At 42.1% G+C, this 27,983-nt stretch overlaps 1 long non-coding RNA gene across 1 annotated transcript in view; it reads right to left on the bottom strand.

Moving 5' to 3' along the window:
• The window catches only part of LOC144680305 (uncharacterized), an 80,935-nt gene extending 55,216 nt beyond the window's left edge, over positions 1-25,719 (bottom strand). The window contains exons 1-2 of the long non-coding RNA XR_013576531.1: positions 25,632-25,719; positions 12,394-12,503 (exon numbers count right to left, since the gene is read on the bottom strand). This is a non-coding gene — a long non-coding RNA (uncharacterized LOC144680305). The remainder of the gene's footprint in view (positions 1-12,393; positions 12,504-25,631) is intronic.
• Positions 25,720-27,983: the final 2,264 nt, after the last annotated feature.

The following is a 27,983-nucleotide window of genomic DNA, read 5'->3' as shown; positions in this document are numbered from 1 at the left end:
CCGCTGTGGCGGGAAAAGACTGCACTGGTGCAAAGAATGTGGAGTGCCATTCCTATAAGAGGAGAGAACATTTTAAACCTGTATGCTGCAGCAAAAAGCTCCTAATACAGAAATTCAAGGAGAAACCAGTTAAAACGTAGAATTCAAGAAATTGAAAATGAAAAAGACAAGGAAGTGCCATTCTTGGGAAGAATCACAGGATCTGATGGAAACTATTGGAGTGCAGATATTATAGTCAATGGACATAAAACAAGCTTCAAATCAGAGCAGGAGTTTCAGTTCTTTCAGACACAGAACAGTGACTAAAGCAAAAACCCCTCCAGCCATTAACCATACAACCCTATGGCCCAGGAGGCATTCAACTGAAGGACAAGGGGCAGTTGACTGCTAAACTTCACTACAAAGGAAGATAACTCACAGAAACTTTGTATGTGATCCAGAACCAAGAGTGTTCAGTGTTAAGCCAAAAAGCTTGCACAGATCAGCAGCTCATCTAGAAAGTAGATGAATTGGAAAGCCAAGAAAAACCAAAAGAATTCAGGACAGAGTTTCCAAAATTATTTAGAGGTCTAGGAAAACTGAAAACAGCCTATAACGTCACATGGAGACCAGATGCCGAATCAGTGCGCTTGTTCACCCCAATTTTACAGAAGGTGAAACAAGAAATGGAGTCAATGCTGCATCAGGGAGTCATGTCACTGGTAATGAAACCTAAAAGTTGATGTTCAGATATGGTTCCAGTACCAAAATCAAATGGCTCAATATGAATCTGTGTTGGCCTCACACCATTGAATAAAGCAGTGGAAAGGGAGACCCCCCTGTCTATGCCAGTGGATGAGAGTCTGGCAAAGTTACTAAAGGCACAGTGTTTACAAAGCTGGACATAAATAGTGGTTTCTGGCAACTACCTTTGGATGAGGAATCCAAACTATTGACTACATTCATCACTGTTTGGGAGATATTGCTTCAACCTATTACCCTTTGGAATTACATCGGCACCAGAGATTTTTCAAAGGACAATGGCAGGCATTTTAGATGGATAGAAGGGATAATCTGCCACATGGATGACATCCTGATCTACCAGTCCACTTGCATGATGCAAGAGTGAAAGCAGTTTTGGAATGCTTGCAAGAAGCAGGACTGATCTCAATAATAAATGTGAATTCTCACAACCAACCATGAAATCTCTGGGGCAAATCGTTCACATATCAGGCATCAGGGTTGATGCCCAAAAGACCAGGGCAATCAGAGATATTCCTCCGCCTCACAACATCACAGAGTTTCATGGGAATGGTCAATTAAGTAGGGAAGTTCCTATCTAATCTGGCACATGTAAATGAACCACTGTTACAATTAATCAGGCAAGACCAAGCATGGCGTTGGGAAGAACAAGAACAAATTTCATTGCAAAAGATAAAAGAGATGCCCATTTCACCAGATATACTGGCTCCCTATGATCTAGAATTTCCCATGATAGTTGCAGCAGATGAATCAGCGACTGAGAAGGGAGAAGTACTCTTTCAAATCTGGAAAGATGCAGACCAGTATATTAGGTATCTCAATCAGTGACTGAAACGGAACAAAGATACGCTGTAATTGAAAAAGAGGCCTTAGCTGCCACATGGGCCTGTGAGAAATTTGCTGATACATCTTAGGCATAAAGTTTACCATTGAGATAGACCACAAACCATTGGTTACCTTATTAAATACAGAATTAGCAAAGACGCCACCATGAGTCCAAATATTCCCATTGAGGTGCATGAGATTTGTTGTCGCAACCAAATATGTTTAAGGAAAACAACAAACAGCAGAATTATTGTCACACATTCCTGTTGAAAAGCCTGAACAAGAGGGCAAATTTCATTGAAGGTGTAGAGTCCTATACTTCATTGACCACAAAATTCCTACCAGCAGCAACACAGAGGCTAAATGAAATTCGAAAGGTACAAAAAGCAGATGAAGTATGTGCTAAAATTAGGAAATATTCCATAAAAGGATGGCCAAAATATGTACCAAGCAATCTCATCCTGAAGCAATACTTGCAAAGCTAAGACATCTCAGTGTCATGGATAACTTGCTAATTTATGGTGAGAGATTGGCCATACCAAGAGTCCTCAGATTCAAGATCCTTCAGAGAATACATCAGGCATTAAAAAGTTGTGCAAGAGTGCAAAAGTCCGTTTGGTGGCCAGAGATCTCAAAATCATTAGAGGAAATGATCTTGAGTTGCATCACCAGTGCATTTCATTCCAGGGCAAAGGGAACCACTGATGTTATCCTCATTTCTATCCAGGCAATGGGAACATCTCAGAATTGATCTTTTCGAGCTCAAGGGGAACACCTTTTTCATAGTTGTTGACTATTACTCCAGATGGATTGAGGTTAAACATCTTCATGGTCCCACCTCGGAAGCAGTCATTAAATGACCAAAATAAATTTCTTGCCACACGTGGCATTCCAGACAATGGCCCACAGTTTGCAAATGAATGTTTTAAGTAGTTCACAGAAGCCTATGGATTTGTCCACATGACTACTTCAGCCAGATAATCACAAGTTAATGGAGAGGCCAAAAGAGGAGTGAAGTCGGTGAAGGCTTTATTGAAGAAAAATGACAATATCAACTTGGCACTGCTGAGCTACCATTCCATACCACTTCAGAATGGTTTGGCTCCATCAGAACATCTGATGGGAAGATGACTACAGACTCCACATTCACTTCTTCCATATCTCAAAGCAGCAGATATAGAGAGAGTAAGAAAGAAGGAGGACGAGTATCGTGCAAATCAAACCAGAAACGATAATCGACACCATAGAGTCCAGGGCTTACCAGAACTCCAACCAGGTGAATCAGTATAGATTTATGACCAGAATGGGGAAGGCAAAATTTTGGGAAAAAAAATTACATCCGCAATTTTATCATGTACCGACTGTAAATGGAATAGCGAGAAGGAACAGAAGTGTACTTCTACCTACAGAAGGCCATCAATGGGATGGATCAACTATCCAGACAACCAGGAAGCAGTTGTCCGAGCGCTAACCCTTGAGGAACATCACTGCCTACCATGCTCAAGTTTAAAAAGTAGCCGTTTTGCATGACTCGCTGTTTTCTGACCTTAAGCCTGTTTCTTATCCAGTTGAAGACTATCCCTCCTATTTCATGAGCCTCAAGTCTAGAAACCAGCCAGTTTTTGGTGTTTTGCCAAATGTTTTCTTAAAATCTGCCACATGCTCTTCATCAGCCTTTTCTGTTACTTCATCAAGGAATTCAATTAGATTAATCAAACATGATCTGTCATTTGCAAATCCATGCTGGCTATAAAGTTAAACACTTCCAAGTGCAAGTTGATTTTTTTCCCCTGATTATTGTTTCTAAAACCTTATCCAATATTGATATTATTCTGTGGAATCACAAGAGCACAAGCATGAGACATCTGTCACTCATTAATGATTAACTTAAATAATCATTAATAGTGTTCATTTTATAAAATATCTGACATTTTAAAAAAGCTAGGCTACCTCTACCAGAAACCTCAAAAAACCTACCAACCACAATTCTCTTTCCTTCTTCAAAATTATCAACAAGGAGCAACATCTAACCATAGTTTTATATGCATACATTACATGTAAGGTAAATGGAGGAGTGACATGGGTAAGAGGGTGGGTAAGAGGCAAGATGTAATAATGTGTGGAATTTTAAATTATGGCCAGAGTGATGTAGTTGGTATGAAAAAAAATACTTTGTAACAAATGTATTATTGAGAAAGTATACAAATGCAAGCCTCTTATCGAAGTTGAATGAACTTAGTAAAAAAATAATTGAGCAGTTGTTTCACTTCAGCACCCCTGACACATGTTGAAGACTCATGCCAGTAAGTTTCCACCCATTTAAAGACAGACAGAAGATAATAGATGGGAGCGCACAGTTTTCCTATACACCTTCCTGGTGTGTGGGAGGTGCGCCAAAGCAAAAATCTCTTTAATTACCAGTGAGAGAAAAGAATGCTTTTGATGATATGTGTGAAGTCAATTTTTCAAATACCATTGAAGCATCCGTTGACAAATATGAGCTGGTAATACAGGTAAGCTGCCACACCATAACAATATAATTTTGAAACTGTTCATGCTACTCTTTCTATATATCAATGTCTAAGGAGTAATATTATGACAAAAAGGGATGAATTGAAAACCTATTTAAATAAACGTTACCACATTTTTATCTTTTGGAAATGATTTTTAAAGTTTGTATAATTCTGATTGAGACTATCACCTGTCCATCAAAAGCGATGGGTGCAGTCATTTTTCTTCCTATTGGATCTCCAAATTTGATAACATTACTCAATAGAAACTGCCAATCTGCAAGTAAACACAGATGCTCATCTCCGCACTTCTGAAGCAGCTCCTGAGCTACACAGTCACCATTACTGCAACTGTGTAATGAGGGTAATGCTGGTCATGTTGCATGCTGACATCAAAGAACTGTCTCTTCCAGGAGAGGTCTTCAGACAAGACAAAAATATGTGGTTTGTTGCATGACTGAAATTCCTATCAACACTGGCAGTTACTCGGAAGGTCCCAGTAGCATAGCAATGTATTGCAGAGATTATTTTGACGTTGCAATGTGGCTCAATTATGTCTGCTGGAAGTTACATATACTCATGCACAGAGATCTGTCCTCTGCAAGCAGAAAGAACATGTCCAGGAATTTCATCTTTTTTGAATTAAACACCATTCAGCCATCAAATGTGTACAAGCTGCTCCATGGGCCAGATGGCTCCACTGCAAAAACTTAAAAGGCTCAGCAGAAATAGATGAACATGTGGCTAGTGCATGGTTAAGGTAAGGTAAGTAATAATATTACCTGACCTGGAAGATGATAGTTCTGTACATTATATTGTAGAAGGAAGCAATGGTACATTTATGTTACTGGCTCCCAAAAGAAAAAGCTGGGAGCCAGATGTGCATTCAAGAATTTCAGAAAGCAAGGAGAGATCCTGAGTCTTAAATCAAGGATACATGGAAACCATCATGATGATTGTCAGCCTGTCACCTCATAGCTGATTTCTTAAAATCAAAAATGAAGAACAGCGTTTGAAAGATATCTGCACAACCTCGTGTACCCTTCTCCGAAGCAATGTGTTATGACCCCAATAGTTGGTAAAGCGGAGTTATTTAAAAGCCCCAGAGGGAAACTTTAAACAACTGTCATAACCTATATTTTTAAGTGTTACGTTTGAGATACAACTCTAAATTCAGGTAACAGGCCACAGTGCTTGAGAGGTTTTATTCTAAACTAAATGAAACATTTTATTAATTTACACAAGTTAAATATATACACATGGTTACAAATTACTCCTATCATAACTTTTAACAAATTCCCAAACTGATCTCCATTAAGGCAACAGCAACCCATAGGCTTAACCAAGCACCAGGCAAAGCATTTTCACCTTACAAATTCAAAATTAAGTTCTTTTCACTTTGGTTCCTGTGGAGACAGTTGTAGGCTTACAGCTTTGATCTTACATTGCCCCTGCTCTGCACACACAAAACTGCTGAAGTTATACCTAGCACAGCTCTTGAATATAAATTCTCATTGTATCACCAGCCACTTTGAACTACACTTCTTCTAACAATAAAACCCCTTTCATAGTAGCAATTTTATTAGTAATATAAACATATTGCTTTGTCTCTACTAGCTATGTGTCAGATTTCACCCCACTTCTTGAATGCTCTATTCAAAAAATACAAATGCACAATGCTCAATATAAATGCTCAAAACATTAAAGCACCCAGACTAGCTGCTTTAATCCAATTAAGACACACCCACAGACTAAACCTTTATTTTAAAAGAAAAATATTTTCCAATAATGTTATATGCATTAATAACTTAATGACAAATGCTAACAACAGATGGTTCCACTGTGCAGCAGCCAGAAACCTACTTATTGTATTTAAAGGGCAAGCACTAGAAATTTCAGCTGAACTGTCCTTTAACAGAAGTGAAATGCTGGGAATTAGTGCCAGATTGAATCATAAATAGATGGAAGAGACTGCGAAGGTCTGGGCTGACATGGAGGTTAACTTTCCGTTCATCCCTCCCTTTCAATTAAAGGGGCTCAGCGAATTGTCAAAACATGAAGTCATTAAGGGGCATTTGCCTGCATTTTTCTGTGTTGCTGGTTACCGACCAATTGGACATTAATAGAGTAAAAGAGCAGTGTTATGCACAGGAGAGCAAATGGCTGCAGGTATGTAGTCAGTGATCTCCTGGACTCTGAGAATGCCAGCAGGCCTGTACAATTGTACTGACCAGGCCTGATAAATCTAGAAAAGTTAATGAAATTGTGCTTCTTGTAAAAAAAGGCATACATTGCTCACTTATGTGTTTATGCACAGTGTAACAGACTGATGCATATGTTCCCTCATCTGGCCTGAAAGGCTCTGAGGCATAGAAGCTGACTGGCATGATGGGCTGGATTTTTATGGAGTTGGGGAGACTCTGTGGAAGTCTGGAAGTGGTTGGGACCTGATTCCGGGATTCCAGATCCCATTCCCAGTGTTCCTGATTTTCACCAGTATAGGTTAAGTGTGAGGACTGCTGCAGATCCCGGATCTCTCAGGCTGAAAGTCCAGACATCTATTAGAGCGTTAAACCAGCTGTGCCCCAGATAAAACATTGCTTGATTAACAGCTCTGGCTCTCTGATCAATTCTGTCAATTCCACAATGTTTATTTACATAATATAAAAATGTTTTGTTTGCTTGCCATTTCTGCTATTGATATTTTAATGTGTTTTGATGATTGACACTTTTATTGGGCTGTAGTGAAAGGAGTTCTATTTTCCGAAATTGGAAACTTATGACTGAATGGTGTTTTTTAAAAGCTTTTTTTAACACATCCTATTGTCACTATAGGGCTAATTGGTTCTATAAGAGTATATATTGAGTGAATGGGCATGGGAGTGCCATAGCTTGGCATGGTGAGCATGAGGGACTATGGTGGGGGGTGTGTGGAGGGGCATAGCTAGGCATGAAGGGTATGAGGTGCCATGAGGGGTGGGTTGGGGGCATGAGGTAGCATTGATGTTGGAGCTGGTCCAGTGGTACAGTCTTCACTTGAACCATGCTAGGACCAGCGTCCTGGTGAATCAAATAACTAGGGCTGTAGAGAGGGCTTTAAGCTAAATAGAGGGGGGGAGAGTTCTGGAGAGGGGAGACATAGGCTTACAAGGCAAAAGGATATGGCAGCTTGGAGAGCAGCTATTTAGGTAATGAGACCCAGAATGTGACTGGAGGGGACAGAATGTACGAACATAAAAAATAAGCAGCAAATAGGGTCAAAGGGGGGAAAAAGGTAAAAAGGCAAAATTAATGGCTCTTTACTTAAACACACGCAGTATTCGGAACAAAATAAATGAATTATTGGCACAAATAGAGGTTAATGGATATGATTACATAGCCATTATGGAGACGTGGTTACAAGAAGATCAAAGCTGGGAAATAAATATTATGGGATATGTGACCTTTCAAAAGGACAGGCAGGAAGGAAAGGGTGGTGGGGTAGCTTTGTTAGTATGGGATGGAATAAGTATGATAGCAAGAAATGATCTTGGGTCGGGAGATATAGAATCCATATGATGGAGGTAAGAAATAATAAGGGAAAGAAGGCACTGGTGTGAGTAGTCTATAGGCCCCCTAACCGTAGCTATACTGTAGGGTAGAGAATAAATCAGGAGATAATGAGGACATGTAAAAAAGGCAATCCATTAACCATGGGTGACTTTAATCTTCACATAGATTGGGAAAATCAAATTGGCAGAGGAAGCCACGAGCAAGAATTCATAGAATATATTCGGGACAGTTTCCCAGAACAATATGCTGTGGATCCAACCAGGGATCAGGCTATTTTGGATCAGGTAGTGTGTAATGAGGCAGGTTTAAAAAATAATCTCAGAGTAAAAGATACCCTATGAAACAATAACCATAATACGGTAGAATTTCGCATTCAGTTTGAGAGTGAGAAACTTGGGTCGGAAATAACTGTGCTGAACGTAAATAACTTAAAAGAAATGGGGGCTGAGTTGGCTGGAGTGGGCTGGGAAAGCAGTTTAGCAGAAAAGACGGTTGTTGAACAATGGCAGACATTTAAGAAAATAGTTCATGACTCACAAAGAAGGTATACCCCAGTGAGGAAGAAGGATGCTAGGAAGGGGGTAAACCAACCATGGTTAACCAAGGAAGTTAAGGATAGCATCAAACTGAAAGGAAAAATGTATAATGTGGCAAAGATTAGTGGTAAACCAGAGGGTTGGGAAAGTTTTAAAAACGAACAAAAGACCAAAAAAAATAAAGAGGAAGAAAATAAACTTTGAGAGTAAACTAGCAAGTAATATAAAAACGGACAGTAAGAGCTTCTTTAAATGTATAAAAAATAGAGAGGCCAAAGTCACTATAGGCCCCTTAGAGAATGAGGCTAGGGAAATAATAATGGGGAACCAGGAAATGGCAGAGGAGTTGGATAAAGACTTTGCTTCAGTCTTCACAGTAGAAGAAGCTAATAGTATTCCAAAAATACTAAATAATTAAGTGTCAAAAGGGGGGAGGAAATAAATACAATAACTATCACTAGAGAAAAAGTATTAGGGAAACTGATGGGTCCAAAAGCCGGTAAGTCCCTTGAACCTGATGGGTTGTATCCTAGGATATTAAAGGAAGTAGCTACAGAGATAGTGGATGCACTGGTGGTATTCTTCCAAGAAGCCTTAGATTCTGGAAAAGTCCCAGAGGATTGGAAAACTGCCAATGTAACACCCTTATTCAAAAAGGGAGGGAGACAAAAAACAGGTAACCATAGGCCAGTTAGCTTAACATCTGTCATTGGGAAAATGTTAGAGTCTATTATAAAGGGTGTAATAGCAGAGCATTTAGAAATAAATAATATAATCAAGCAGAGTCAGCATGGCTTCATGAAGGGGAAATCATACCTGACAAATTTATTAGAATTCTTTGAGGAGGTAACAAGCAGGATAGGTAAATGGGAACCAGTAGATGTAATATATTTGGATTTCCAAAAGGCATTTGATAAGGTACCACATATAAGGCTACTTAAAAAGATAAGAGCGCATGGTGTTTTGGTAGTATATTAGCATGGATAGAAGATTGGCTAACTGATAATAGACAGAGAGTTGGGATAAAGTGAGCATTTTCAGGGTGGCAACCTGTAACAAGTGAAGTGCCACAGGGATCAGTGCTGGGACCACAATTATTTACAATATATATTAATGACACGGATGAGAGGAGTGAATGTACTATCACCAAGTTTGCGGATGACACAAAGATAGGTGGGAAGGCAAGTGGTGAGGATGACACGAAGAGTCTACAGAGGGATATGGACAGGTTAAGTGAGTGAGCAAAAACTTGGCAAATGGAATATAATGTGGGAAAATGTAAGGTTATGCACTTTGGCAGGAAGAATAAAGGAGCTGAATATTATTTAAATGGAGAAAGACTGCAGAAAGCTCCAGCACAGAGGGATTTGGGAGTCCTCATGCATGAATCACAAAAAGCTAACATACAAGTTCAGCAGGTAATAGGGAAGGCAAGTAGAATGTTGACCTTTTTTCCAAAGAAAATGGAGTGTAAAAATAGGGAAGTCTTGCTGAAACTATACAAGGCACTAATTAGACCACACCCAGAATACTCTGAACAGTCTTGGTCTCATTATCTAAGGAAAGGTATACTGGCATTGGAGGCAGTCCAGAGAAAGTTCACTAAGTTGATCCCGGGTATGGAGGGATTTTCTTATGAGGAGAGGTTGAGTGGGTTGGCCCTGTACTCATTAGAGTTCAGAGGAATGAGAGGCGGCCTTATTGAAACATATAGGGCAGAATTTGCCCCCTTTTGGGGGGTGGGGGGGAGTTCAGGAGTGGGTGCGTGCGGGCACACCTCCGATCAACGCCCCCAGTTGGGAAGGGTGCCACCATTTTACGTTGGCAGGCCAATTAAGGCCCGTCCAACGTGACGTCCGCCAGGAAGTGCTATGTGCTCCCTGTGCGGGTGGGAGGCGGGGGGGAATTCCCTCACTGTCACATGAGTTGGGGCATGTCCATCACTTTTAATTAAACTTTTATTAAATTTTTAAAAACCTACATGAAACCTCATCCGGCCCATGGATGAGGTTTCATGCTTTTTCTGAAGCCCACCAGGGCTCCTGGCCTGCCCGATAAACTTAAGGTTGGACGGGCAGGTCCTATAACTAGTTCAATTAGTTTTCAAATGGCCTCAATTGGCCGTTGACAGGTCGGCGGGCGTACAGCTGATTCAGCTGCGCCCCTGCCGACCTGAAAATTGAAATGACGCGGGGCGACGTCGGGAGTTCTGCACGACGTTATCCTGCATCGTTTTACGCGTTGGCGAGCGGGCCCCAGCCCCCGCTTGCCGAACTCAATATCCTGCCCAGAAGATCCTTAGGGAGCTTGACAGGTTGCATGCTTGAACAGCTGTTTCCCCTTCTGGGAGGGTCTAGGACCAGAGGGCATAATCTCAGAGTCAGGGGTCACCCATTTAAGGAAGAGATGAGGAGGAATTTCTTCTCTCAGAGGGTAGTGAATCTGTGAGATTCTTTACCGCAGAGGGCTGTAGAGGCTGTGTCGTTAAGTATACTCAAGGTTGAGATAGGCAGATTTTTAGTCAGTGAGGGAATCAAGGGTTATGGGGAAAATGCAGGAAAGTGGAGTTGAGGATTATCAGATCAGCCATGATTTCATTGAATGGTGGAGCAGACTTGATGGGCCGAATGGCCTATTTCTGCTCCATTGTCTTATGGTCTTATAGATGGGGCATGGGGTGTGTGTGGGGTTTGAGGGGGTGTGAGGGGTGAGGGCTAAAGGGCTTTATTGTTTTTTTATTATACCTGAGATGATGTCCTAGGGCCCTCCTCAGCACCCAGCAGCCCTGTGTAGGACATCAGTGAAACATGTGAGTTTGAAAACAAGAAATGAAGCTATGAAACTACAAGAAAGTAACTTTATAATCAGCCCCTGTGGCTGCCTCTGACCTCTTTCCAGCGATGGCGGTTTCAGCCCTGTTAGTACCCGCGCCCCTGGAAAAAAATTCCAGTCTTTACTGCATTTTCTCCCAAGGCAGGCACACCAAGCTGGGAAAATTTCCCAACTCGGTTACCTGCCTCGAAAATAAATAGCTAGCCCGATAATTTCACATGTAGTTTGTGCCTGTTAGGTGTGGTCAGTAGATAATGTAGAGCCAATGAAAGAACTCTATCCATAACTCTTTGGTTCGTCCAAGACTCCTAACACACTGTTCCACGTAGCTCTATAATGCGCAGTATTTTTGGGAACCCACAGTAAACATTGTATACCGCCCAATAGAATATTTTTAAAATTAATTCACAGGATGTAGGCGCTGCTGTCTAGGCCTGCATTTATTGCCCATCCTAATTGCCCTTGAGAAGGTGGTGGTGAGCTGCCTTCTTGAACTGCTGGAGTCCATGTGGTATAGGTACACCCACTGTGCTGTTAGGGAAGGATTTGCAGGATTTTGACCCAGCGACAGTAAAGGAACAGACTAGTTTTTGCCTGTTCTTCAATCTCCTCTACTGATATGCAGACCAAGGTACACTGAATCCTGTTCATGTTTTCAGTAGTCAGCAAATTATACACACACACACACACACACACATCCATACTGTTACGACCCCAGCTGAGGTTACCACGGGACAATCCTGATCCCAGGGTGGAATCCAGCTTGATCCTAACTTTTATTTGTTTGTTCAGACACATGGAGAGGAGCTACTGAGCAGAGTCACCGGAGTCAGCTAATGAACTTTTCACAAAAGCATAAAACATTTATTAAACAAGAAAAGATGAATTATATTACAATACTCCTTCACTCACAACTATACAGATTTATAGTATACACAGATTTGTAAGGATAACACAAGCTACAAAAGCTATCTTATACTCTAACGTTCACAGTAAGTATAGTCCATGTAACCAATTGGTGACCAGTGGTCAGGCACACCACACTCTGAAACCAACTGACAGATGCCACCCCAGACTGATGCTATGGATCTCTCCTTAACTCCCCCTAGACGCTTGACACAAGGTGAGCCAACCAGTCTCACTGAACTCTATCTTTCACATGAGGGTTTCCAATCTCTACTTTCCAAGAACTCGCCTTGGAATCTTCTCCCAAACCAACAGTTTCTCTCAAATGCCTTCCACAAGGGTCACTTTCAGGGTTTCTAACTCTCCTTTCGATGTTCCTCTCCCCTGGGTCACCACATGTATTTAAGCTTTCTTCCACGCACACTCTCTCACTGACTCCGCTGTCAACAGTACACCACTGCTTCATATGCCCATAGCAAAGAGTCACAGACCTTCAGTTGTCTCTTTGGATGTTCTGGCTTCTCATAAGCATTTATCTCTTTAAGCTTGAAGCTTGGAGCCTTTCTCTCTGTTCCTTACTTTCACTTTCGCAGAACAGGACCTGAGGGTAGAATGTGGGAGATCAGCCAGGAGTACATTGGAATAGTCAAGTTCAAAGGTAATAAAGGCATGAATGACAGCTTCAGCAGCAGATGAGCTGAGGCAGGGGCAAAGGCAGATAATGGTACAGAACAGGCAGTCTTTGTGATAGCATGAATATGTTGTCAGGGTCTTATCTTGGGGTCAAGCATGACATCTAGCGTGTGACTAGTCTGAATTAATCTCAGATAGTTGTCAGGGTGAGGGATTGAATGGGCCAGCTGGAGAACGGAGTTTAGAAATGGGGAGGCGGAGATGTAATGGTAATCCAGAGACCCAAGGTAATGCTCGGGGGACCCAGGTTCAAATCCCACCATGGCTAATGGTGAAATTTGAATTCAATAAAAATCTGGAATTAAAATTTAAATGATGACCATGAAACAATTGTCAACTGTTGTAAAAACCCATCGAGTTCACTCACGTCCCTGAGGGAAGGGAAATCTGCCATCCTTACTTCATCTGGCCTACCAGTGACTCCAGATCCACAGCAATGTGGTTGACTCTGAAATAGCCTAGCAAACCACTCAGTTGTATCAAACTGCTAAAAAGTCTCAAAGGAAAGAAACCAGATGGACCTTCCCAGCATCGACCTAGGCACCGGAAATGACAACAGCAAACTCTGCTCTGTCAAGCCTGCAAAGTCCTTCTTACTATCAGCTGGGGGCTTGTGCCCAAGATTGGGAGAGCTGTCTCACAGACTAGTCAAGCAACAGCCTGACATAGTCACACTCACGAAATCATACCTTACAGGTAATATCCCTGACACCACCATCACCATTCCTGGGTATGTCCTGTTCCACTGGCAGGACAGACCCAGCAGAGGTGGCGTCAGGAGGGATTTGCCCTGGGAGTGCTCAACATTGACTCCGGTCCCCATGAAGTCTCATGCCATCAAGTCAAACATGGGCAAGGAAACCTCCTGCTGATTATGACAAATCAAACCCCCACCCCCCCTTTCAGCTGGTGAATCAGTGCTCCTCCATGTTGAACACCACTTGGAAGAGCACTGAGGGTGGAAAGGGCGCAGAATGTACTCTGGATGGGGGACTTCAATGTCCATCACCAAATGGCTTGGTAGCACCACTAAGGACTGAGATGGCTGGGTCCTAAAGGACACAACTGCTAGACTGAGCCTGCGGCAGGTGGTGAATGAACCAACAGGAGGGAAAAACGTAATTGGCATCATCCTCACCAACCTGCCTGCTGCAGGTGCATCTTTCCACAACAGTATTGTAGGAGTGACCATAGCACAGTCATTGTGCAGACAAAGTCCCATCTTCACATTGAGGATACCCTCCATCGTGTTGTGTGGCACTACCACCATACTAAATGGGATAGATTTCGAACAAATCTAGCAACTCAAGGCTGGGCAACCATGAGGTGCTGTGGGCCATCAGCAGCAGCAGAATTGTACTCAAACACAATTTGTAATTTCATGGCCTGGCATATCCCCCATTCTACCATTACCTCCAAGCCAGGGGATCTGCCCTGGTTCAATGAAGAGTGAAAGAGGACATGCCAGGAGCAGCACCAGGCATACCTAACAATGAGGTGTCAACCTGGTGAAGCTACAACACAGGACTACTTCCGTGCCAAACAGCATAAGCAGCAAGTGATAGACGGAGCTAAGCGATTCCACAACCAACAGATCAAAGTTAAGCTCTGAAGTCCTGCCACATCCACTCGTGAATGGTGGTGGACAGTTAAACAACTCACCAGAGGAGGAGGCTCCACAAATATCTCCATCCTCAATGATGGAGGAGCCCAGCACATCATTGCAAAAGATAAGGCTGAAGCATTTGCAACAATCTTCAGTCACAAGTGCCTCAGACTTTTCCAGAGGTCCCCCGCATCACAGATGCCAGTCTTCAGCCAATTCGATTCACTCCACATGATATCAAGAAATGGCTGAAGGCACTGGATACTGCAAAGGCTATGGGCCCTAACAATATTCTGACAATAGTATTGAAGACTTGTGATCCAGAACTTGCCATGCCCCTAACCTAGCCGTTCCAGTACAGCTACAACATTGGCATCTACCCAGCAATGTGGAAAATTTTCCAGGCATGTCCTGTACACAAAAAGCAAGACAAATTCAACTTGGTCAATTACCGCCCCATCAGTCTACTCTTGATCATCAGTAAAGTGATGGAAGTGCTACCAAGGTGCTACATACAGTGCTACCAAGTGGCTCTTGCTTAGCAATAACCTGCTCACTGATGCTCAGTGTGGGTTCTGCCAGGGCCTACTCAGCTTCTGACCTCATCACAGCCTTGGTTTAAACATGGACAAAAGAGCTGAATTCCAGAGGTGAGGTGAAAGTGATTGCCCTTGATATCAAGGCCGCATTTGACCAAGTGCCGCATTAAGGAGCCCTAGTAAAACTGGAGTCAATGGGAATCGGGGGAAAAGTCTCCCCTGGTTGGAGTCATACCTTGAATGAATAAAATAAAAAGTGGTAGAGAAACTTCTGGAAACTATTGTTCGGATCAAAATCACTAGTCACTTAGACAAGTGCAGGATAATTAAGGAAAACCAGCATGGATTAATTAAGGGACAGTCATATTTAACTAACTTGCTAGAGTTTTTTGAGGAGGTAACAGAGAATGTTGATAAGGGCAATATTATTGATGTGGTGTATATGGATTTTCAAAAAGCAGTGCCACACAACAGACTTTTCAGAAAAATTTTAGCTCATGGAATAAAAGGGAGAGTAGGCATTGAAATAAGAAATTAGTGACAAGAAACAAAGAGTAGTGGTTAATGGTTGTTTTTCAGATTGGAGGAAGGTTTATAGTGGAGTTCCACAGGGGTCAGTGTTAGGACACTTGCTCTTTCTGATATATATTAATGACCTAGACTGTGGTGTTTGGGGCATGATTTCAAAATGTGCAGATGATATGAAGATTGAAAATGTTGTCAACTGTGATGAGGATAATCTTGAACTTCAAAGGAACATAGACATGTTGGTAGATTGGGCAGACAAGTGGCAGATGAAGATCAATACAGAGAAGTGTGAAATGATTCATTTTGGCAGAAAGAATATGGAGAGACAATATAAATGAAGGCATAAACTCTAAAGGAGGTGCAGGTACAGAGGGACCTTGGTTTATATGTTCAGAGATCATTGAAGGTGGCAGGGTATGTTGAGAGAGCAGTTAAAGCATATAGTATCTTAAGGTTTTTTTATTAGGGGCATTGAGTATAAGAGTAAGGAGGTCATGTTGAACTTGTATAGGACACTAGTTAGGCCTCAAATGGAGTACTGCGTCCAGTTCTGGTCACCATACTTGAGGAAGGGTATGAGCATATTGGAGAGAGTACAGAGGAGATTCACAAGAATGATTCCAGTGATAAAGAACTGTAGTTATAAGGAGAGGTTGGAGAGGTTGAGACTGTTATCCTTAGAGAAAAGAAAGCTAAGAGGAGACTTGATAGAGGTATTCAAGACCCTGAGGGGTATGGACAGGTTAAATAGTGAGAAACTATTCCCACTCAATGGAGCATCAAGAACTAGAGGACACAGATTCAAAATAATTGGCAAAAGGAATAAATGTGGTGTGAGGAAATATTTTTTCACCCAGAGGTAGCTGGAGTCTGGAATGAACTTCCTGAGAGGGTAGTGGAGGCAGGTTCGATCGAGGTATTCAAAAGGGATTTGGATTGCTATCTGAAAAGAAAGAATGTGCAGGGTTAGGGATAAGGCAGGGGAGTGGGACTAGGTAGAATGCTCTTTCAGAGAGCCAGTGCAGACTCGATGGGCTGATGGCCTCTTTCTGCACTGTAAAGATTCGGCGATTCTGTGATTCTAGAGTAGGGGCCCAAAACAATGCCTTCAGTCGCAAAATATTGAATTGGAGGAAATTTTGGATAATCCAGCACTGGATGCTGGATAAACATTTCCTTCCCTCACGTTCACCTTTCACATCAACATTGCTTCCCACAACTCAACAAACCCAATGAACCTCACCATCATGTGAACACTCATCCTCTCTGCGGTTTTGACAAAGCCATCTCTGATCACCTTCATCACCCTCAGAATCCACACCTTCTGGTCTGCATCCAGCCCGATTATTTTACACCATTGGAAAATGCACCAAGCTCCCTCATACACTCTCTAACATCAAAGTTTTACTTCTGTGTTTGTTCAATCCCCATGACATCGCCTCTCCTGTAAACCTATTGAAGAGCTCCCTGAGTTTTGACAGTTTAATCCACAAGTCTCTTGTGTTTTTCCACCAATCACCCTGTGGCTGAACCCTCAGATCTGAGGGCTGCAGACTTGAGCCTCTCTGGCGTATGACCGCTTCTGCATTCATCGCTAAATCTGGCTGGAAACACTTGAGCAAAACTGCCTCCCCCTCTCTGCAGCTAAATCCTCCTAGAGTGTCTTTAATAATATTTGTTGTAGGAGTGACAAATTGCATGGATAAAAGGAATGCTGGGCTCCACCACCACTTTGTACGGAGATGTCAGCAGAGCCTCCTCCTCCACTTTTTAAAAATTCATTCCGGGATGTGGGCGTCGCTGGCTGGGCCAGCATTTATTGCCCATCCCTAGTTACCCTTGAGAAGGTGGTGGTGAGCTGCCTTCTTGAACCACTCCAGTCCATGTGATGTAGGTACGCCCAGAGTGCTGTTATGGAGGGAGTTCCAGGATTTTGACCCAGCGACAGTGAAGGAACAGCGATATATTTCCAAGCCAGGATGGTGAGTGACTTGGAGAAGAACTTGCAGGTGGTGGTATTCCCAACTATCGGCTGCCCTTGTTTTTCTAGATGGTAGTGGTCGTGGATTTGGAAGGTGCTATCGAAGGAGCTTGGGGAATTGTAGATGGGACACACTGCTGGTACTGTGCATCAGTGGTGGATGGGTTGAATGCTTGTGGATGTGGTGCCAATCAAGTGGGCTGCTTTGACCTGAATGGTGTCAAGCTTCTTGAATGTTGTGGGAGCTGCACTCATCCAGGCAAGTGGGGAGTATTCCATCACACTCCTGACTTGTGCCTTGTAGATGGTGGACAGGCTTTGGGGAGTCAGGAGGTGAGTTACAGGCTGTACGGTTCCTAGCCTCTTACCTGTTTTTGCAGCCACAGTACTTAAATGGCTCTTCCAGTTCAGTTTCTGGTCAATGTAACCCCCAGTATGTTGATAGTGGGGGATTCATTGATGGTAATGCCATTTTATGTCAAGGGGCAATGGTTAGATTCTCTCTTGTTGGAGATGGTCATCGTCTGGCACTTGTGTGGCGTAAATGTTACTTGCTGCTTGTCAGCCCAAGCCTGGATATTGTCCAGGTCTCCTGCATTTGGACATGAACTGCTTCAGTATCTGAGGAGTCATGAATGGTGCTGGGCATTGTGCAATCATCAGCGAACATCCCCACTTCTGACCTTATGGCTGAAGGAAGTTCATTGATAAGCAGCTGAAGTCCGAGGACACTACCCTGAGGAACTCCTGCAGTGATATCCTGGAGCTGAGATGACTGACCCCCAACAACAATAACCATCTTCCTTTGTGCTAGGCATCACTCCAGCCAGTGGAGAGTTTTCCCCTGATTCCCATTGACTCCAGTTTTGCTGGGCTCCTTGATGCCACACTCGGTCAAATATGGCCTTGATATCAAGGGTAGTCACTCTCACCTCACCTCGGGAGTTCAGCTCTTTTGTCCATGTTTGAACCAAGGCCGTAATGAGGCCAGGAGCTGAGTGGCTCTGGCGGACCCCAAACTGGTGTCAGTGAGCATGTTATTACTAAGCAAGTGTTGCTTGATAGCACTGTTGATGGCCCCTTCCATTTCGTCACTGATGATGGAGAGTAGACTGATGGGGTGGTAATTGGCTGGGTTAGATTTGTCCTGCTTTTTGTGCACAGGACATACCTGGGCAACTTTCCACATAGTTGGGTAGATGCCAGTGCTGTAGCTGTACTGAGTAACTTGGCTAGGAGCACTGCAAGTTCTGGAGCACAAGTCTTCAATACTATTGCCCGAACACTGTCAGGGCATAGCCTTTGCACTATCCAGTGCTTTCAGCCGTTTCTTAATATCATGTGGAGTGAATTGCATTGACTGGCATTTGTGATGCTGGGGAGCTCTGGAGGAGGCTAAGATGGATCATCCACTCGGCACTTGTGACTGAAGATTGTAGCAAATGCTTCAGCCTTATCTTCAGCCTTAGTTAATTAATAGTCCACCACAATTCATGACTGGGTGTGGCAGGGCTGCAGAGCTTTGCTCTGATCCATTGGATGTGTGATCACTTAACTCTATTCTATAACATGCTACTTCCACTGTTTAGCATGTTTGTAGTCCTGTGTTGCCACATCACCAAGTTGACATCTCATTTTTAGGTTTGCCTGGTGCTGTTCCTGACAGATGGGGACAGACAAGAAAGAATTATGTGAAAGTCAATGCTTCTCAGATTGGTTTGTACATAATACACCATGAAATTTAACACTGTGTCCACTTTAGTTCTCTGTAACGTAAATGATCTTAACTTGGGCATAGGAAGCATTTTTCCAAATTTGCTGATGGCACAAAAACAGGACGTTTGGTAAAGGATCAGGAAGATTTCAAGAATATAGGATGAAGAATGGGCAAACAGGTGGCAGATACAAGTTGCTGTGGAGAAATGTGAAGTAATATAATTTGGAGGAAATAAAGATAGAAATGTGGAGACAGTGACAGTGGTAATGTCACTGGACTTGTAATCTAAGGCCCAGGCCAATGATTTGGTGACATGGATTCAAATCCCACCATGGCAACTGGTGGAATTTAAGTTCAGTAAATAAATCTGGAATATAAAGCTTAGTAACAGTGATCATTAAACTATCACTGATTGCTGTAAACAGCTATCTGCTTCCTGAAAACCCTTCAGAGAAGGAAATCTGCCATCCACCTGCTCTGACCTACATGTGACTCCAGACATATGGTTAACTACATACGAATTAGGAGCAGGGATAGGCCATTCAGCCCCTCAATCCTGCTCGGCCATTTAATAAGATCTTAGCTGATCTGATTGTTGTTTCAACTCCACATTCTGCCTATCCCTGATAACTTCGGCTCCCTTGATAGCCAAGAATCTATCTACCTCTACCTTAAAAATGCTCAATGACCCTGCCTCTACTGCTCACTTGGGAAGTGAGTTCCAATGACTCATGATCCTCAGAGAAAGAAATTTCTTTTCTCCTCTGTCTTAAATGTAAGACCCCTTTTTAAAACTGTGTTCCCTCATTTTAATCTCTCCCACAAGAGGAGACATCCTTTCAGCAACCACCATAGCAAGTCCCCTCAGGATCTTTTATGTTTTAATAACATCACCTCTCATTCTTCTAAATTCCAATGGATACAAGCCCAGCCTGTCCAACCTTTCCTCATAAGATCACTCACCCATCCCAGGTATCAGTTGAGTGAACCTTCCCAGAACTGCTTCTAATGCACATATACCCTTTCTTAAATAAGGAAATCAAAATTGTACACAATACTCTAGATGTGGTCTCATCAACACCCTGTGCAACTGTAGCAAAACATTCCTACTTTTATATTCCATTCCCCTTGCAATTAATGGCAACATTCCATTTGCCTTCCAAATCACTTGCTGTACCTGTAAACAAACTTTTTATGATTCATGTAACAGGACACCTAGATCCCTCTGTACCTCAGAGTTCTACAATCTCTCTCTATTTAAATAATATGCTGCTTTTCTATTCTTCCTATCAAACTGGAGAAGTTCATGTTTTCCCACATTATACTCCATCTGCCGAATTTTTGCCCATTCACTTCACCTATCTATGTCCCTTTGCAGACTCCTTATGTCCTCCTTACAACTTCCTTTGCTACCTATCTTTGTGTCATCAGCAAATTTAGCAACCATACATTCGGCCCCTTTAATTATACAGATTGTAAATAGTTGAGGCCCCAGCACTGATCCATGTGGCACTCTGTTCATTATATCTTCCCAACCCAAAAATGACCCATTTATGCCTATTCTCTGTTTCCTGTTAGCTAACCAATCCTCAATCCACATTGATGTGTTACCCCATGCACCATGAGTCCCAATGGTACAGCTCCCATTTGCCCCAGTACTGGTGCCAGTGCCTCATGAATTGGAACTTATTTCTCCCACATTGATCTTTGAGTCATGCGATTAACTCGAATCTGATTTACCCTACACCAATTTGCTCATGGCCCAGGTAATCATCCAGAGATTATTACCTTTGGTGTTCTGCTTTTTAATTTAGCCCCAAGTTGCTCATACTCCCTCAGCAAAAACTCTTTCCTAATTCTACCTATGTCATTGGTACCTATGTGGACCAAGATGACTATATCCTCCCCCCCCCACCCATTGCACGTTCCTCTCCAGCCCAGAGCAGGTGTCCCGAACCCTGGCACAGGGCAGGCAACACACCTGCCTGGACTTCTGCTTTCAGCTGCAGAGAACTATGTCTATCTCTTAACTCTTAATTGCCCTCTGAAATGGGCTAACAAAGCACTCAGTTCAGGGGCAATTAGGGATGGACAACAAATACTGGCCCTGCCAGCCACAACCCATGAGCGAATTTTAAAAACTGAGATGGTATGCTTAATGGAGAGAGGTGTACATGAGGGGTCCAGATGAACAAAAGTCTAGGAGTTCAACTACATAATCTTCAGAATTTGAGAGTGTAGGTAAGTAACTTTACTTAAAAAGCCAATAGCATTTTGGGTTTTATAAATTGTGGCATACGAAAGTAAAAACTTTAATGATAAATTTGTATATATATATATATGAATGTTTAGATTATAGTTAGAATGTGAAGTTATGTGCCACGCACAATAGAAAGGGCATTAAAATTATAGAAAATAAACAGCATAGATTTACTAGGGAAACAATAGTTATGAGGACAGTTTTGTGATACCAGGACTATTTCCACTGGAGAAAAGCAGATTAACAGGAGATTTAAGATTGTTTTTCAAAATTATGAAACATTTTGATAAGCCTAGGCCCCACTGATCCTCATGGAGTTTAATTGGTTGAAGATCCAGTGGATGAATTGTGCAAACTCAGCTGAGTTGAACTTCTCTCCCTCTCTCGATCTTCTTTCCTGTTCCCCTGGATGAAAAAGAAGTTTTTGCTTAGCAAAGCCACCCACCCACCAAAACCAATTTTGATCTAGGGATTTCCCCGCTTTTGCTACCCTCATCCCTATAACTCCCTCTTCCTATTTCTCCTTTTGTTTCTACTTCCTTCTCCACTCCGACTTTTCCCTTTTCAATCCATCACTTCACCTCCTCTTTCCACCTTCCCTCTTGTTCTCCTCCCATCCGCTTGTCCTTCTCTTTTCTTCCACCTTTTCTTCCTCTCTTTTTCCACTACCTCTTCCCCATCACTTTCATAGGTCCCTGCGAATCCTCCTTCCCTCTAATTATAAACTAATTATAACCACCAGAATTATACAATGATGAATTTTAGGGCCTGTAAGTTTATCTCATTTTACCTCCAAAACACATATATGCCTAACTGAAGTTATAAAACTCGTTATCAAACGTTATTTTAAAAATTATCCATAGAAATTCATTCTTTAAGGAAAGTAGGAAAGTGTGCCATCTAATTGGGCATGACACACCGAAAGCCCCAGATCTAATCTTCTTTGGTCTTTGGCAAAATGTTAGTAGGGCTTAGCATTGGCTTTCCTAAGCAAAACAGGGGGAAATAATCCAGAACTCCCAATTGTTATACTGCACACATATATACACATTGGACAAGGACAAGTTTGGGGTTTAGTTATAATGGCCCACACCTCTCATTAACCTCTAAACATAGCCCAACCCTCTCAAAACCCACATATGGAGAATGGTATTTTGCCAAGTACTGGGAGTTACCTGTGCTGGTTGAATGAGTCAGCACCTTCAAAATAGTAAGGGAGAAAATTGCTGGGGACATCAATCAAAAAAAATCATACGTCATTTTTAGCATGGAAGTTATCCAAAGTTGAAACTTTAGATAAATTCACTGATTGTAAAGTAAATGAAACCATTTGCTTAACAAATTATTAAAAGTTAAATTATCCAGGTGTTACTAATGGAGAGAGAAGGTGGAATTACTTTCCCCCTTTTCTCACCTCTTGGCTGATCACAACAAAGTGAATTTTTGAGAAGGGAGCATTTTAACTCTTTTGAGTGCTCTAACATTAAAGAGCAGACAAAACAGGATTTCTGGTAAGTTTAAGTCAAAAAAAGGATAAATGTTTATTTACACAACACACAAAATGTAAACACAACAAATACCCATTCCCCAAACAATCAGACACACATGCGCAAAAGAAAATAATGATTTCTAGAGATGTAACATGCACTCAGATTACTAACAGAGTAACAAGAAACAAGTCACTTGTTTAACTTGTCTTTAAGATGGAGGTTGAAAACAATGCAGATCAGTAGGGACCTCTCCTGTTTCTTTGAAGACAAATGGAGGTTCACAGTTTCTGGCTTTTCCAGGGGAAATTATGGCTCAGCTCATGTAGTGAAGAATTATAATCTTGCAGGTGAAATGAACTAGCCCATTTTCACTGCCTGAGGTGATTTTCTTTTAGAGGCAGGGTTCTTTCCTTCTTTGTTGGGTATGATCACCCTGTGCTGCTAGTCCCAGAGTGCCTTGCTGGCTCAGCTGTGGATTAATAATGTATTGACATCCTCCCCAGTTAGTTTCAGTCATGTGCTGGCAGTAATGATACATTCCATTGTTCATACAATGGGTTAGAGTTGATATGATTGATACACAATGGGGGGGATGATTGATATCCCATCATCATTCCAATTATGACTAATTCACTAAAAGACTTTATTTGACATCCATCTTCATGGGGCCGACAGGTCTAATAGCCATTGTCTTATAAATATGTTCCATTGAAATAATAAGGCGTAGTCAACTTGCACCTGGGAAAACCATTTGCGTTTTCAAGTAACTTCCTAGATGTATTGCATCTGTCTGTCCAAAAACCACAAAAGGAGTCACCTGACTTTCTGGAAACCATTTTAAGGTACAGTTTTCTATTTTTTCATGTGGCTTTCGTTTTAAAAGTAGAGTATTCTCCTCTCAGTTAGCTTTACAGGCATGGCGTGACTGTCACACAGATACCAAAATTCAGATTTTTCTTTTTGGTAGGCAATTTTGGAAAGTTAGAAGTGGGGGGGTGTGGGGTTGGTGTTGCTAGTCCATCTATCATTTAGGAATATTGAAATATGTGCACAGCAGAGTTCAGGCTATGAGACGACCATTTTTTCCATGTGATCATGTAGCACATCACCTTTTTCCTGGAATCTGGATTGGGCTGTAACTTAAAACCTGATGATCTTAATCCTGAACTTTTATTTTTTTTAATTTTTTAAAGAAAATCATGCTTTGCTTTCTGATAATTCTAAGTTGTGCATGATCAAGAATGAACATCAAGCTGCCTGTTAGTGAAAAAGGACAGCTGATCATTTATGACATACTACTTAACATATTGCTCATACCTGGTGTGTTATCTGGAATCAAAAACTCACAGAAAGCCATGATCACCAGGAACAATTAACAAACAATTATTCAAAAGTGTTTTGTTAACCTAAGTTATTACCTGAATTAAACTCTTGGCCCTAATTGTGTTAGTGTGTGTCTGTGAATGGGAAGAATAATCAAGCAGGAAGAATAGATTTAAACTTGGCTGTGCTGAAAGAGCACAGATTTTCCTTGGTAACTGGTTTTACACTTCAATCAATCTACCTCACCTCAAATCCTTGACACAGTCCCGACACTAGTTTATTGTTGGATCACCATTGCCTAATATTGTAATATTCCCATCTCAGCCATTTTCTTGTATAAATTATACAAATTGTACCATTGATACTATCAGTGCCTTATCAAATTAAAGAGAAAAACCGTGAATGTTGGAAAAACTTAACAGGCTTCTCCGCATTTGAAAGAGAGAAGACAGTTTAATGTTTTAGATAAGCATACTTGGTGATGATTTTGATGATGGCTTGCACCCAAAACATTCAGCTAATTCTCTTCTTTAGATGCTGACTGACCTGCTGTGCATTTCAGCATTTTGTGGTCCTATCTGAGAGTTCTACCTTTTGATTCTTTCTTCCAACATCTCATCCTATTAGTGTAAAACATTATTTGTCTTATGTATCAATTCTTTTCTGTAAAAAGCAACTTCTACCAACAATGTACAGTTATATAGAGCCTTTCATGTAATAAAAACATCCCAAGGTGCTTCACAGGAATGTAACCATGGAAACACATTTGGGCTGAAAATTTGTGGTCGGTTCTTAAGTACCAGGGTGGGCCTGTCCAGGACCTCTGCTGCTGACTCTCACTGGGCAAGCTATGGAAAAATCTCCTCTGTGCAATGTAAAATTCAACCACCAAGACTGGAGTTATAGTGTAGGCTTTATCGGGCTATGACTCAGGCTATGCCCACCTCAAGTGGAGCTCCATACATTCATGCTCCTACAGATGTAAAAACTCCATTCTTTCAAAGGTGACACTTTATGCATTGGCACAGAGCCAGGGGTAATATCCACTTCTTTGTAAGATTAAAGAGACTCGATAATAAACTTTTTAAAAGTACCCAACAAATTAACAAACCACTTCAGAGTTTTAAACCTAGCTTTGTCAGACTGGGGGTGTACTCCAAACGGTATTAAACCTCAACACTTGGCTTAGCGTATTCAAGATTCACATCAGCACCATCAGCATCAGTCCAAAGTTAGGCTGCTACTTTTAGATTTATACGCATCTGAACTCGCTTCATAGTGACAAGGAACTCATAGTAGAACGGCAACCATAATAGTTGAAGAATTTTAAAGGAGATGTGATTCCTCCAAAACCCTCTATTATTTCCTGATGCTAAGAGCCTGAATATTTCGAAGGAAGGCGGTTGTGCTAGAGTGATGGGAAACTCGTTAATAGACAACATAGATATATTTCATTAAACAGTACAAGCAAAGGAAACCTTCCGCGTTCCACAATGTTAAACTAAAAATATATTTGAGCAGTAATTTATGTTTTCTTTTGAAAACATATGCTTTCGAAAACTTCTCATTTTGAAACGGTCACTCTTTCCTACCTTTTGTCAGAGACATCAACTCTTGATGAAGATCAACTCTGTGGAGATCGCTGGATAGATTCGAGCCGAGTTGAATATGTTAAAACACTTCCTCATCTGCTCCAGAGGCGGCGAGGATGACTTCAGGCTTATGAAATTGCTGGAGAAATTATTCAGTTCCCTGAACTAGCCTCCGCGAGGGGAGGTGCGGCGGGGGAGGGTGTACATGTACATCCAGTCTCTGTATGCAAAGTCTTATTCACTAATTCAGGATTGATTGTGAATTGAAGGGAAGGCGTTCTGAAAGGTCGTCAAATTCCCATTCTTTCACATATGTTCCTGTTAAACAATGATACTGTTTTATAACACAAAATGACAGAAGAATGTTTTATCGTGAGGCAGTTAAACATAAGATTCATTTGTTTTCAATTGACGGACAGGATTATGCTGCTGGATTTACCCGTGAGGCTCCCAAATCAGAAGGAAGTGCAGCGGAAGGAAGACAGCAAAGACCTCTATGGGGTGTGAGAAGTTTGAAGAATGAGAGGTGATCTTATTGAAACATAAGGTTCTGAAGAGACTTGACAGGGTAGATGCTGAGAAGATATTTCCCCTTGTGGGCGGATCTAGAAATTGGGGGCACATTTTAAAAGTCATGGTCTCCCAGTTAAGGCTGAGATGAGGAGGAATTTCTTCCCTCAGAGGGTCATTAGTCTTTGGAATTCTCTACCCCAGCAAGCAGTGGAGACTGTGCCATTGGATAGATTCAAGGCTGATGTAGACAGATTTTCATCTACAAGAGAGTCAAGGGTTATGAGGGCAGGCAGGAAAGTGGCCACAATCAGGTCAGATTAGGGGGAAGCAGTAGTGTCGTGGTATTGTCACTGGACTAGTGATCCAGAGACCCAGGTAATGCCCTGGGGAACCAGGTTCAAATCCTACCACGGTAGATGGTGAAATTTGAATTCAATAAAAATCTGGAATTAAAAGTCTGATGATGATCATGAACCCATTGTCGATTGTCGTTAAAAAAAAAAACCCATCTGGTTCACTAATACCCTTCAGGGAAATAAATCTGCTGTCTTACATGTGACTCCAGACCCATAGCAAAGCGGTTGACTCTGAAATGGCCCAGCAAGCCATTCAGTTGTATCAAACCGCTAAAACATTTAACAGGAATGAAACCGGTCAGGTCACCTCCCATCAACCTAGGCACCAAAAACAACAACAGCAACAGCAAACTCAGCCCAACCCTGTCAACCCTGCTAAATTCTCCTTACTAACATCTGGGGGCTGTGCCAAAATTGGGAGAGCTGTCTCACAGTTTAGTCAAGCAACAGCCTGACATAATCATCCTCGTGGAATCATATCTTACAGATAATGTCCCAGACTCCACCATCACCATCCCTGGGTATGTCCTGTCCTACCAGTAGGACAGGCCCAGCAGAGATGGGGGCACAGTCAGGAGGGAATTGCCCTGGAAGACCTCAACATCGACTCCGGGTCCCATTAAGTGTCATGGCATCAGGTCAAACATGGGCAAGGAAACTTTCAGCTGATTACCATGTACCATCTATCCTCAGCTGATGAATCAGTGCTACTGATGTCCATATGGCTTCAATGTCCATAACCAAGAGTAGCTCGGTAGCACCACTACAGACTGAGGTATCTGTCATGTTGTGTGGCACTACCACTATGCTAAATGGGATAGATTTCAAACAGATCTAACAACTCAAGATTGATCAGCCCATGCGGTGTGGTGGACCATCAGAAGCAGCAGAATTGTGCTCAAAACACAATCTGTAACCGCATGGCGCAGCATAACCCCGACTCTACCATTACCACGGGCAGAATTTTTCGCTCAGTATGCACCCGACCCGCTTAAGTGTGAAATAACATGTGATGATGTTGGGCAAGTGCCCAACGTAATCACACACCCATGCGATATTTTGGTCAGTGGGCGCGTGCGGGAGTCGGAAGGGCGACCGCCGACAATTAGGAGGCCTATTAAGGTCATTAAAGTTGTAATTAATGGAGATTTTTCTTTGCCCATCCAAAGTTACAGTTGGCGGGCGGGGGAATCGGCCAGGCGCGCTTTGCATTTTTCAGCTAACATTGTCCACGGGCGGGATGAGGTTTTCGTTATTAAATAAAATAAAATTAAAATCTATGGACAGAATTTTCATCTTGTATATGTTCAGGGGACTGATTCTGATGTGTGGGCATTTTTTTCGGGTTTTAAAATCTGTTTTTATTGTATTTAAATTCATCAGGTCCCTGAGGCAGCTCTCTGCCTTCAGGGAGCTTTCATTCTGCGCTCCCCCACGCCCGTGCTCACTTCAGCACTCGGCCTCCTCCTGGTCGTTAATTGGC

Source organism: Cetorhinus maximus, chromosome 5 (genome assembly GCF_964194155.1).
Source record: "Cetorhinus maximus chromosome 5, sCetMax3.hap1.1, whole genome shotgun sequence".
In the NCBI taxonomy this organism is placed as follows: Eukaryota; Metazoa; Chordata; class Chondrichthyes; order Lamniformes; family Cetorhinidae; genus Cetorhinus; species Cetorhinus maximus.
Note: the sequence above shows the minus strand (reverse complement) of the source record. Positions and strands in the feature narration are given on the sequence as shown.